The 14,579-nt window shown below is 33.8% G+C and overlaps 1 long non-coding RNA gene across 1 annotated transcript; it reads right to left on the reverse strand.

The window, feature by feature from the left end:
* Positions 1–4,399: 4,399 nt before the first annotated feature.
* LOC113084680 (uncharacterized) lies at positions 4,400–5,475 on the reverse strand. Its single transcript, XR_003283790.1, has 2 exons — positions 5,372–5,475; positions 4,400–5,282 (listed from the first exon to the last, which is right to left on the reverse strand). It is a non-coding gene; the product is annotated as an uncharacterized LOC113084680 (long non-coding RNA).
* Positions 5,476–14,579: the final 9,104 nt, after the last annotated feature.

The raw sequence follows: 14,579 nt of genomic DNA on the forward strand, positions 1-14,579 counted from the left end.
TCTGGCTAGAGTGCATTAAATTCACAGCCTGCAGAAATGAAACATGACATCTGATCATTAAATTTGTCCTGCAAAGTTGGCTAGAGCTGAAGTACAATAATGAGAGGGGAAGTTTTATAGAAATATGTTTTATAGCCTCGAACAAGTTCAGAGTTCAAGAGAGCGAGATCGTTATAGTCAGCTCATGCCTGCAAAACTTGCTAACCACAATTATAAGGCAGAATATAATCATAAATGATAGTAGTCACATGTAATAAGTACATTACAACCTCCTTTGCTGCCCTCCAAGGTCCACATCACGTGAACTCCCCCATCCCACACAGAAAGTAATATGTTTCTGCGCAGATAATTGCATGGTGCTAATAAATGAAATACTGATGAACTAGCATTTAAATTGGTGCTTTTTGTGAGGAAGAGGAAACTACCTGCTGTTTATCCTCGTGGAAGTTTTATTGTTTAAGAGGAGGGTGTAAGGAACATCTGTAGCAGTGACTGTGCTATCTCTCGGGTCTGCCATAATGATGGCAACTGACATAGATTCATGCTTATCATTACTCTGTGCTGTTTACAACAACACCTTGGCCAGTTTGAAACTGTCAGCAGGGAAACGGTATTAAGAAAAATACCCAGCATTAAATTTTCACCTGCAGCGTAAAAATGCATATCCATCTCTCGTTCTGAGTGGCTAGCTGATGGATATCAGAATATTGCAATAACTCGGGCAACATGGTAAATTGTCTGTATGCTCCTCACTTTGTTTTTAACAGGGTCATGTGTCAGCTTGTGCGAGAGAAGACTATCTAATCTTGAGTCACATGCATTAGGTCAATCTTTTCATTTACACTGGTGGTCCTTAACTGCTTGGTCACGACTTGGATTGGAAGTCAGGACAGCAGGGAGAGAAATCATGCTAAATGCAGATAATAAATTACAACTAACCAATCAAACCAAATAAACAGGTCTGTTGAGTATTATCCAGAAATTTCTTTTTTTTGTTCTTGACGTCAGTGATTGTGGGTCCAAAGGCGTCAAACTCTGATATTTTGCATCAGTTTGTAGAACGTGAATAGGCAGTTTGCTTGACATCCCTGAAAAACAATGTCAAATCTATAAAGTAAAAGAGAATCAGACTCGGGCTACATTAAATATGGATTTCTTGTGCTGTTGTGCTGTCTGGTGAGAACAAAAGTTTCAAAATGTACTACATTTACTGTTATTGTGGATAAGTGAATCAGTTTTTGCATTTTAATCAGGGACTCACTCAAGATGAAATATGTTCATGTCTGTCAGTGATGGAGCACTTCAAAATCAATGTTTGACACTTGAGAATGAGACTCCGGCTTCATCATCATAAGCTCTAAATTCACTTTGAACATGAGGTCAGTTTCATTGCTAGCCAAATCAAAGTTTCATTTTCATCAGCCATTACTCCAGTCCTCAGTGCCACATGCGTCAGAAATCATTCTAATATGCTGATTTATTAACAGTGTTGGAAACAGTTGCACTGCTTAATATTTTTTTTAATCTGTGATGATATTACATAGATATTCAATATACATTAATTATTTTACAATTAAAAAATATTAGATATTATACACATACAGTACTTAATTATTATTATATTTAAAGCTAAAACAGTAAGGACTAGCAAATCCGACAACAGTCTTGAAATCCACTAAAAGCTTCTGCTTCTGTTTTACTAATTTGTCTGGACACACATAAAGAATCTCTATTTACTACCCCTCATTTGACTTTATGGAACTTAATGGGTCTTTGCGGCTCATTAATCCACCACTGATGCCTTCACGAAAAAAAAAAAAAAAAAAAATCCACTAACTACAGTATTTCCGTCTCTTAAAAACAGACATTTTTTTTTCCTCCATCAAAAAAATGAAAGTCCATAAACTCGCTTACGTCTGTGCTGCAGTTAAATTACTACCAATACTAATGTGGTTTCAAACTTGACTGGCATTAGAGAGTGTCTTTCCAACGGAAGAGTCATTATTGACACAGATGTCAAATATACATAGTGATTCTACTTCTGTGATGGTTTCATTAGCTTATGACAGCCTCATCAACACCTCTGATAACGCAGTCAACACCTGTGGGGATTCTGCCAGGCCCCTCATGCATGTAGAAATGATGAGCATATGTTAAAACAGTAAAATTAAGCATCTGTTAGGAAATTACTGACGTGCAGCACCAGTAATGAATATATAACACAAACTTGGGGCTTGACAAATGGGTGTGGTGATTAAATTCACAGACTTGATTGGGGTAAAATGGGACATCTGTGATGGTAGAAAACATTAGGAGCTGAGAGTCGGGCTCTTCTGCAATCAGTGTTGAGAGGGAGCACATGTATCTTTTCAATCAAAAGCAATCAGTACTTTTCCTGTTAAGGTACCTGCTTCCTGGTCAATCACAAGCTAATGCATTTCTAAATGCATGTCCAAATTTCACAATTGTAGATTTGCCTCCCTTTCAATTCATGAGTGTGAATTGCAGTTAAATTGGAAATTGAATCAGAATGACAGGAAGATGAATTTACTTATATGAAATCCATTCATTCATCTGTCCATCTGTAGTTCTATTTCCTTTCAAATTGAAATTGCAATTCTGCACAAAAATCTGTTTGCTTCTGCAATTCACATTCAGAAACTGAAATGGAATTTAAAAGTCCTTCTGCATATATATATATGACTAAAGTTGAAATCCTTCCAGCAAAGACCAGTACGGTGTACATTTTAGGACATCCTCAGATCTCAGTCATCAAATGAAAAGGCGTCATGCCTCAGACTAAAAGGCTTCAGTCATCGGACAAAACGGCATCGCGTCTCTGACTGAAAAGCTTCAGGTCTCAGGAAAAACGACGTCAGGTGTCAGGTCTCATACAATTAACGTTAGGCATCAGACGAAACAGACTCAGAAAAAAAGTCATCAGACGAAACGGACTCAGACAAAAAGTCATCAAACGAAAAGGACTCAGGTGGAGTATCGCGTTGCCCCGCCCCATGTGACGTCACACGCACGCCGTTCACAGGAAGTAGTAATGGTTGATTGATGGCAAAAGGAGGTAAGCAGCGTCTGATATTTTATATTTTAACAGTTTTATTCAAATGTTACACTAATTAAGTTATATAGGAAAGAGAACATGCTTTTCGAGAGTCTTGTGTGCACGTTTAAAAAGTTAGTTAGCCATATTGCAACTAGCCAGCTTTTATTTTGGCCAAGTAGTAAAATTACCCTTACGAAAAAAACATGATTTTACTATATATAAAAAAAAACCACACACACACAAAATTAAATCATGGTATCCACAGATTAACCATGGTTTTGCTACTCACCATAGTTTAACCATGGTGTTTGTGGTAAAACTGTGGGTATACAAATGGTACGTTAATCATTACACTAAAAAAACATGTTACTACACTTTTACTATAATAAAACCATGGTCACTTTACGTCTTGGTAAAGCAAATTCTTTCAAGTTATTAGATTGAAATCTTGGTCTAATTATAACATACCTGTATGAGTCTAACACCAGTTGTTGAATTAAATGATTTTGTAAATACAATGGTTCTGTCTTATAATTAAATATATATTTGTTTGTTTCAGTCAATCAAGTTATCGCTGACATTTTCTGGGTAAGCGTGGCTATGCTGAGCAGGACGATTACCTGGATTCACTACCCATTTAGATTTCCAGGCAACAAATAAGCTCCTCCATGCCAGAGAATTACTGTTCGTTCAATCAAAACCTGCATGTCATCCTGGACTGTACAGAAATCTGCTGTGAAAGCCCTACATCACTGAAACTCCACTCTGAAGTTATAAGTGCACTACCACATTCAAAGGTCTGGTTGGGGTAGCTCTGTGTGGTGCAGTGGAGATGTGGTTATGGCAGACAAGGGGTTCACTATTGAATATATGCTCTCCAGTATTGGTGCTAGACGGATCATTCCACCTTTCAAATGTGCCAAGCAGTTCAGCAAACAGGACTGTGAAAAAACACAGGACCACTGCACGCCTCAGACTTCTGGTGGAAAGAGTGATTCGAAGGGTCAATGAAATACACAACTGGGATTCTGTTGTGCCACTCACCTTGTCAGGAAGAATTAATCAGATCTGGCATAATTGCTGTTTTATGGTTTATTATCAGGGACCAATGTTTCTTGAGCAGTGAATCTATATTATTACAATAGTAGTGTTACAGTGTTAACATTTGATAGTAGTTTTTTATTTATTACATTTTTTTACCTTTTCAGTTAGTTGCAATGCATACCTACCACCATTAAATGTGTTTTTCCTTTTTTTATTGTAATGTAAAATTGTATATTTTGTATAATGAAATTATTTAAATAAAATGTCCCTGAAAATAATTTCACAGACACAATGAAATAGTTGACAATGAAAAGTATTTTTATAATAACTCATGAAAAAAATCTTCTTTGTTATATCACACAATGTATCAAATGTAAATATACGCAAGTAGTAAAAGAATATGCATATCATATACATTACAGAAGATTTCATACAAAAAGTATTCACCTTGGTATGTACATTTATCTAATTAATAGCAAGTACAATATATTTATTGTTATAATTTGTGATGTATCTAATATGTTATCAAAGATCTACTACAAAATATGCTACATACTACTCAACTACATAAAGTATATATTTACTATGAATGTAAAAATAAATCTTAGGTTCATACTATAATATGAACAGAATCTGTCCATTCATACCACTGAAAGATACACATCCAGATAAACGTTATAACAGTACTTTCATTGATGTTATGAAGGCATCATCTCGCCAGATCATCTGTATTATGAAATCTGATTGTGTGTCAGTCACAAAGTCACACCAGTGTAGACCAGTCACTGCAGTCTGACCTTGTACCTGCCAGTAGTACTTATGGGTCTCTTTAAGTTTGGCTAGTCCTCTTTGAATTTTCATAAATGGAACCTGAGCAATGTTTTCAGCAGAGGTGCTTTTTACCTCCACTAGTCCAAACGAATGTTTCAGATGGATCATGCACTCGTCCGTCTGGCCAAATTTAAAATTACAGCCAAACTGAAAACCAAGCACAGGTAGTGGGGGGAAATTAAGATCAGGAACACCTGCAGCTATACGGGGACACTGGAATGAAAGTGGACTGCCAAGAGGTACAACTCTACTTTTGACATGCCCTCAAGTATTTGCGGCAGCAAAGGCTTGGGATTAATCTGACGTAGTTTTGCACCAGAAGCCAAGACATCAGCATCTGGAAGGGGACCTAAAGAAATGAACACAAATGATGAGTCATGAAGACATTAAGCTATAGCTGTGCGCACACACACACACACAAACAGAGTTGTGAATTACCTGTGTAAGCCTTTTAATTGGGTAGACTTGGTTCCATTCTTCCCAACTGATTCTGGTTTCAGGACACAAAGTTCACTCGCTGCCTCTGGATGAACTCCCTTAATATAAAATGAATACAGTAATAGTTAAAGATTGTTTACTGATCTTGGGTGGTTTTCATTTATATATTTGTTACTTAATCTGCACTCTTGTTCATTATTAGTATATGATGTTTAAATGTTTACATATACTTTCTTTGAGTTAATAGTTTTCTTACCAATGCAGAAAAAAGAAAAATACATGCCTGTGCTCTTGGACGATGCCATCTCTGTGGCTCACTTGATTTTATTCATCTTCTTAGTTGTGTTTCACTCCAAGATAAAAGCATTAGATGCTGTAAACATTTTTTTTCCATTTGTATAAGGATATTGTATAACATCAGTGAAGAAGTACATTATCGATTAAACTTAACGGTAACACTTCCTATGAAGCCCGTATTTAAAACAAATTATAAGAGAATTCTTATGGCATTATGATGAATGCATAATGTATTAGAAAAAAAACTTTGTAATATGTCATATCATCTCATGAGTAATCATAACAACAGTTTTAATGTGTTATAATGTTTACTTATTTGTGGTTATAGCATTTAAGATTATGATTTATAATACGCAATGAATATAATGCATCCACTTAACTTACAATAGAATGTTTCCCTTAGATATAATACAAGTCTCATATCTTGGCATTGTTGTTTTGTTACTTTACTCAAAGCAGGCAAATACCACTATACATAATTACAACAATAATAATGAAAATAAAAATATTATTTTTCCTTAAACAACCAACATATCAAATATCTGATTAGATGAATGTGTAATATGGCACTTTTGATTTTAACAATATTTATTGTAATATCAATAAGATAGTAAGATACTGTATATATTTTAAATAAATAATGTCACGATATAAGACTTATAAACCATTATAAAGTTAAATAAGTATAAGTTTTATACGTATAATTGTTATAATTATTTATGAGATGAAACAACAGTTTTTCTATATTTAATGCATTGTGGTTTTATTATAGTAAAAGTGTAGTAACATTGTTTTTTTAGTGTAATGATTAACGTACCATTTGTATAACCACAGTTTTACTACAAACACCATGGTTAAACTATGGTGAGTAGCAAAACCATGGTTAATCTGTGGATACCATGATTTAACTATATCGACCATGTGTTTTATTTATTTATTTATTCATTTATTTGTGGTTTTTGATAGTAAAATCATGTTTTTTTTCGTAAGGGTAATTTTACTACTTGGCCAAAATAAAAGCTGGCTAGTTGCAATATGGCTAACTAACTTCTTAAACGTGCACACAATACTCTCGAAAAGCATGTTCTCTTCCCTATATAACTTAATTAGTGTAACATTTGAATAAAATATAAAATATCAGACGCTGCTTACCTCCTTTTGCCATCAATCAACCATTACTACTTCCTGTGAACGGCGTGCGTGTGACGTCACATGGGGCGGGGCAACGCGATTCTCCACCTGAGTCCTTTTCGTTTGATGACTTTTTGTCTGAGTCCGTTTCGTCTGATGACTTTTTTTCTGAGTCTGTTTCGTCTGATGCCTAACGTTAATTGTATGAGACCTGACACCTGACGTCGTTTTTCCTGAGACCTGAAGCTTTTCAGTCAGAGACGCGATGCCGTTTTGTCCGATGACTGAAGCCTTTTAGTCTGAGGCATGACGCCTTTTCATTTGATGACTGAGGTCTGAGGATGTCCTAAAATGTACACCGTAGACCAGGAGTAACTTCCTTGTTTTAAGTGTCGGCTTACTTCATCCCAGTCTTTACAGTACATTAACAGACTCTCATCAGCATCACCTCAGAGTTAATGGACCCGAATAAACTGGGGCCTGAGTGATTGATTCATTAGTCTGATCTTGAGCACCTTGGTTCAGGGACAGATCATGTTTAATGAGGTGGTTTGGCCCAATGGCCTTAACCTGGATTTGGAGTTCAGACTCGGCTGATTCCATCAATCATGATTACCATCCAAGGAGGTCAGTAATACCTGGAGAACTTTCTCTGTTAGCATTCCTATTCATGTAAATGATACTTAAAATAGTGCGAGACTCATTTATTAACAACAAAAAAAAAAGAAATAAAAATAAAATGGTTAGGCTGCTCATCTTATAATACATACAACATGCAACATTATTAAAACCTTATTCAAAATATATACCTTTTTCTTCAATCTTAAAATACAATATTTAACATCAAGAAACACTTTTTCTGTTTTCTGTTTTTCAATCAAACATCAATCAATCAATCAATCAATCAAATCAAATATTTGAATAACTGACAATGATAAAATAATATGTTCAGCCAGAAGGTGTAGTTAGTATCTCTAACAGCAGAAGCTGGATGGTGCTAAACAGCAAAACCTTGACCTCTTAAGACCATCAAGATCAAAACATAAATATTAATAAATCATAAATCATCATAATTTTTTTCCAGAAATCATAAATTTCTATTGGCATTATGAATGAGAGGAACTGAACTCTGTATGATCCAAAGTCAAAGTGAACTCCTCTGAGAGTTGATTGTTTGTTCTGTGCCATAACAAGCTAAAAGGAAGGCAGAGCATTGTTGTTTTATTCAGGGCTATATTTGGGTCAGTGGAACATGAGTCCAGGTTGCTGAGATCTATGATGTCATTTCATGATTTCAGGTTGTGAGTAGTAGATATATTGCAAAAATAGGTTGAATTTGAAGGTCAAAAATAATTAAAAGATGTCATCACATTGACAAAGTGGGTCAAAGGGAGGGACTGTCACATTTACATTAATCAAACACGCATGCTTCTCACCTCTGATGCATGAGTGTGCAGCTCAGATATCAGATGCATGCGCACGTCCTTTAATAACGGATGTGATAGTATCTCACCACCACATGGTGACATCATCGATGACATCGCTGAGAGACATGAGGGCATGGGTTAATGATGTCCTGTCTGTTTCACATGCAGCCGTGTATAGAGGAGAGGACAGGCCACGCCCACTTCGTCACTATTAGGCCCCAGTTAAGAGGCGTAACTTTACACAGACTATTAATGAATAATAGGTTGGAGATTTCATTACATTGCCACACAACCTCATGTTTCGCCGAAGCCTGTTACACGTATGTTTAAACATTCCATTCAGGCAAACAGAAACGCTCAGCTGGATGACCAAACCAACTGCTGTTATATCTTGGCACAGATCAGATAAAAAGTAAACAGTGCTATTTAATAAATAAAGGATGCCAGGACAAGAAAAAAGTCATGTGCTAGCTTTAAAATTATTATTCTTGTGTGGCTGATTAGATTATTTACTGACATCGTAAAGCAGTTTTAAATACGTAAGGTTATCCTTTTCCTTCTCCCCGTTAAAGCCTTAAAGCCCATTAATCACCAAACTTGAATTTTGTTTCCTTTCATACCTCAATAAATAAATAAGAAAAAATAAATAAAGATGAGAATAAATGAATAAACAAACTGAGAATAAACACACAAACAAAACAAACTTGCAATGTGTCCCTTTTCCTACTTTTTATTAAATTGGATATAGCTTACTTAAAAAGGGAAAAATGTTAATGCATGTGTAAATAAATAAATAACTAAATAAGGAATAAACAAACAAACAAACAAAAAAAAACTTAAATGTGTTCCTTTTCTAAATTTGTATTAATTTAGATATAGTCAACTTAAAAAGGGGAAAATATCAATGCATGAGTAATTAAGTAAATAAATAAAGAGAATTAATGACTTTTTATAATAATCTTTAATAATCTTTTAAAAACAAAGAATATATATATATATATATATATATATATATATATATATATATATATATATATATATATATATATATATATATATATACATATATATATATATATATATATATATATATATATATATATATATATAAAATTTCAGTTTTAGGTTTAACATTGCAAGACCAAATCTTTGAGTTGGACTAGCAATTAACAACTTAGCAGTGACATAGCAACCACCTTTATCATCCTAAAATTATTACAGCAAGGTTTAAATGGGAAAGAAATACTTTTTCTTCAGAAAATGTACATTTATTTTACTTTAAAATTATCATTTACCATGTACAAAGATGTAGTCATCCTACAGTTAAACTGAATTGTAGGGCTAAAAAGGCAATAATACTCTTTAAAATGATTATAATAAACTAATTAGGTTTTGTAGTGTGCGTTTATAATGTACTACAGTTTAAAGGTACTTATCAGATTCCAGCTTTAACCCGTTTAGTGTGACTCTGATTAGAGAATGATCTGATTAGACTAACGTGGAACGAGTTAATCCATCACAATTAGACAGAATCCCGAACCCGGACAGCCGGGCTCTTCACCCCCTTCAGTCGTCGCACGGATCATTTTCTACGATACATTTCAACCCAAAACTTGATTCCCATTGGCCACTGAAATATTCAGTCCAGCCGGTATGTCTGTGACCCAAAGATTCTTATCTTTTCGTCTTTATAGTGGCAAGACGAGGCTTTCAATGAATATTTCATTTGGCACTGAGTGAATGGACAACCAAGGAATGACATAAAGGTAACAGTGAGTGGATGTGGAGCATTACACCTTCTGTCATGTCATCTCCATGTTTCTCAGCTTTCCACTGAAAGCTCAAGTGCTGAGATACCAAAACATATCCAAGACATCTGAGCGCACTGAAAACCTCTCCTAGAAACAAATCGCACAGAATTACACATTTATTTAAGCATTAGATGGACTGTTTTACCTGAAAGCCCTACAGTCATGACTGGTTCAGTTGCTTTTATAAAACAGTCAGGGGACATAGCAATCAATATAATGTGGGCATATATTTCTCCCCAGAGACACTTTTTTAAATCAAATAATCATTATGTTTTAAGAGTTTTGTTTAATTTTTTTCTTAAATTTCTGTTAAACCTAAAACATGATGAAAAGAAGTACAACATTCAAAATACAGGTAAAATGCATATTAATAAAGTACGTTGTGCCCTGTTTAAACAGATTTGTTTTTAAAATGTAGTAGACATACAAACCACAGTCCAGCCTACATTTATTTAAATCAAATTCTGTTGTAAATAACTTAAGGATTTTTTTTTTCAATTAAAAAAAATGCTTATTTTTAAATTATTTTATTTTCACATTCAGATGTCTAAATATATATTACAAATCATACTTTAAGGGACAAGAAAATACATTTGCAAATGTAAAATACTTATTGGGTGAAAACAAAATTATTATTATTATTTTAATCGATAATAGAAAAAAATAATATTTACATATATTACAAATAGCCCAAATTTTGAGGCAATATAAGTAACTAAAACATATTGCAAACACAAACACCCACACACCCACACCCACACCCACACACACATATATATATATATATATAATATATATATATATTCCCCCAGTTCAGTTCATGCATTCATGGGAAATTTTGCATTACAGCTGTTACTATGTTGTATATTTTAACAGAGCCGGGACGCTGAATCAGCATCTAGGAATGAAATGCTACATCTGTGTTTTCAAACAGGGCACTTTGTACACGCTTGACACAGTAGAAGGCTTTACTCAGTGAAAAATCCACACATATTCTCGTTATTCAGCACCGAGCGTGCACGTGGGTAAACAGTTCTCCTCAGTATGCTTGGCAAGTGCTCCTCCACGGTACTCATGCTGCCTTTTGCCCTGAGATGATAGCCTGGCAGAGGAACAAAGCAGAGGAGGAGGACAGGGGAAAAAAAGAAAGAAAACTAGGTCAAGAAAAGCCCTGGTTTTTCAACACGTTTAAGTACGTGTGCATATGCATTTTTCTTTGTGGCATGCATGACTATTAACATTGCCTGTTCTTAGAATTAGGGGTTGGTTTAACTCTATAACCTTAAGTAGCCTAATAAACGTCTGCGCATATCCTCAGCCCATTACATTAAAAAGACTGACTTGTTTATAGTTATTACTATTGTAAATAGCAGTTCTTAAGATGTCCCGATTTTCACCTGGTGGATGATAGAATTGGCAATGTTAATGTTAAATGTTTGTGGCGCACATGCAAAAGAATTATGGACTGCATTTTAACCACACAAGACCTCATGTTTTCATTCTGTATAATAAAAATACATATGCTAATTATAATAACAAAACATTTATGTTGTGTTTGAATTATCATTTTCTTGCAACACACTGTGTCCATAAACTATTGCATGAAAACACACATGATAGTACACCGAAATAAAACATTTTCACTGTCCTTTTCCGGTCCAGTTGGAACCGCTATCTTTCCATCCCTGCTCCTAATGTTGTGTGGAGATGATGGATCAGCCTCCACACCTGGATAACCCTGCTCTCCTCTCCTCTCCTCCCTCCAGCCCAGCTGTGTCTCCCTTCCCATCAGACATTCCCTTTCATCTGCCTTTTCAGAAATCGCCATGACTCACTCTCACAGGACATTGTTCGAAAACAGATTTTATTTTAGTTTTTTGCTGAAAAATCATCTCAGTGGTCATCCCTATAACCCCACTGGAAGTGCTGAGAGCTTGGGAAAATACACAGTGTGTACCAGAAAAAAACTATCACTATTGTCTGTTTAAGAAAAGAATAAGGACTTATTATTAATAAAAAAAATTTATATATATATATATATATATATATATATATATATATATATATATATATATATATATATATATATATATATAAACACTTATATATAACACTTAAATGTGGCTTTAACTACAGGAACTTTTATGCCTTCGAGGATGATAAAAAAAATAAATAGATGAAGGTCAAATTGAAACAAAACATGAAACTTTTTATTATGATTTCATTGTTTTGCTAAATTTAAAAAAAATGCAACAATTTATAATTGATACTTTAAATGTTACATTTATTCTCAAATATGAATTACTATTACATTACAAAAAGAATAAGTAAAACAATGTAAAGACTGAAATTGTTAAAAATATTTTAATAAGAGGTTTCAGATTTTTTAATTGAAAATATTTTATTCATCATACACGTGATTTCTGCAATAAATAATAATTCTCCCTCACAATACACTAAATTTCCACCCAGCCTGTCTGAATAGGAGCACAGATTGAAGTGGATGAGACTTTTGTATTTGAAGAGCTGTTAAGCAGCATTATATTGACATTGTATTTTATTCCGGATATTTAAATAAGCATAACAATCATTAAATTGCAACATTAGCAACATAAACCTTATGAAACCGCAGTCTGACACACAAATCTGTTATGAACAATTACTCAAAAGGTAATGATGGTTCTCAGTTCTCATCGCTGATATTTTAAGATACTTGGTGTGCATATTCTACAGAATTCTTCAGTTTTGTGCTATTCTATTTCAACGTTTGTTCCTCATGTTTTCACTGCCGTCTCAGAACAAAACTGATCTAATTCATTGTTTTTCAAGGTCCATTGAGATCTATTAAAATTTAAATTAGCGCCTCCAGCCCTGACAATGGTAAAATATATACTCTTATTTCACAGTTAAAGCAGATGAGAAATAACAAATAATAACCACACCAAATAAAATAAGAGGTTAATGAGGTTTTCTTTAATTTCGAGGTGAATTCCTGTTGTGTTTGTCATCAATTCACATGAATAACAGTGTTAAAACAGAGCATCTCCGATTTATATAATGAGACTGTTGGTTACTATAAATATTTCCACATTTAGTCTGCTCTACAAGGACATCCAGGTTGTTCTGCCCCTCAGCGTTTTTTGGTCTTCTTTTTTTTCTATTTTTACATTTAATGTATAATCAAGCCTGATTCTCTCGCTTGTGTTGGTGTGCTCAGGCTTGTCTGCAGAAGACTTTAAATCTAAGCGGCCACTGTATGTGCTAATGAGAGACGCGACGGGGAACATCCTGATTTTCTCACATATTCATCCTCCTATATCTGCTGAGACAGCAAGGCCTGGCCCCGGGGGTCCGGAGAGAGAAAGAGAGAGAGAGCATGAGAAAGGTGAAAGGAAATGAGGACGAAAGGAAAGGAAGTAGAGAAAGAGGTGAGAAGATGTAAAGGAAATGTTGTGGCAACAAGTGCAAGTCCTCGTTACAAACTCTTGTTATGAGATAAACACGCGTTTTAGACGAGTTTTAGAAGAGTGGAAAAATACATTAGATCAGTCTAGAATGGCCTTTAAATCATCATAAGATTTGCCTTATACACTAAATTACTAAAATGCATTTAAATTTAAATATAATTTTTTTAAGAAAAGTGCCATTAACCTGCACACCAAAGGTAACTTGCACGCTTACTTCACTGGCCACTTACTGGGGGAAGCTAATCTGTGGCATATTACAGTTCATTTGATGTTTTTACTGAATTTTTATCCATTTTTAATTAAAGGTGCACTCATATTCATTTTTTAAATAAGTATGACACAAATAAAATAATTTTGGAATAATTTCATAATAATAATAATAATAATAATAATAAGTAGTAGTAGCAGTAGTAGTAGTCAAACATGTATAAATTATTTTTAGAAAATGTTATTAAATTATTAATTATTAATAGTTAATAATATAATAATTAAAAAAATCATGAAATAAAAATATTTATTTAAAAATTATTAAATGAATCAGCAGCAGCATAAAAATAATAATAAATTGTATACTATTCATAATTATATGAAATATTATTACTGTATAATGTAATACAATTTAATACAATCAATGTAATACAATTTAATAAAATAAATGTAATACACATTTAACAAACTAAAATAATAATTATTATTATTATAAACATTGTAGACACATTACAAATATGAAACATTTATACAATAATAAATAATATAAATATTACATTTAAATTACGTACATTGACATTAAATGAAAAGTCATTTCAGTAACCTAATAAAAGCAGTTCAGACCATCGATTCAGCCACTTTCTTTACAAGCGGGTGGTTCATGGTCAAAATAAAGTGCAGCAGGAAGAAAAAATGAACACAATTCAAGTAACAGAAACTGCACAATAAACAAACAAACAAAAAAGCCTGAATAGTTTTCAGCATTGAATATCTGTCAGTCAGGTTCAGAAGTAACTGCAGAAGCTCATTTTGAAAGGAGTTGTAAAGCAGAGCTGCAGACAGGACTTGACTTCTGATTAGGGATTTT

Source organism: Carassius auratus, unplaced genomic scaffold (assembly GCF_003368295.1).
Source record: "Carassius auratus strain Wakin unplaced genomic scaffold, ASM336829v1 scaf_tig00040442, whole genome shotgun sequence".
In the NCBI taxonomy this organism is placed as follows: Eukaryota; Metazoa; Chordata; class Actinopteri; order Cypriniformes; family Cyprinidae; genus Carassius; species Carassius auratus.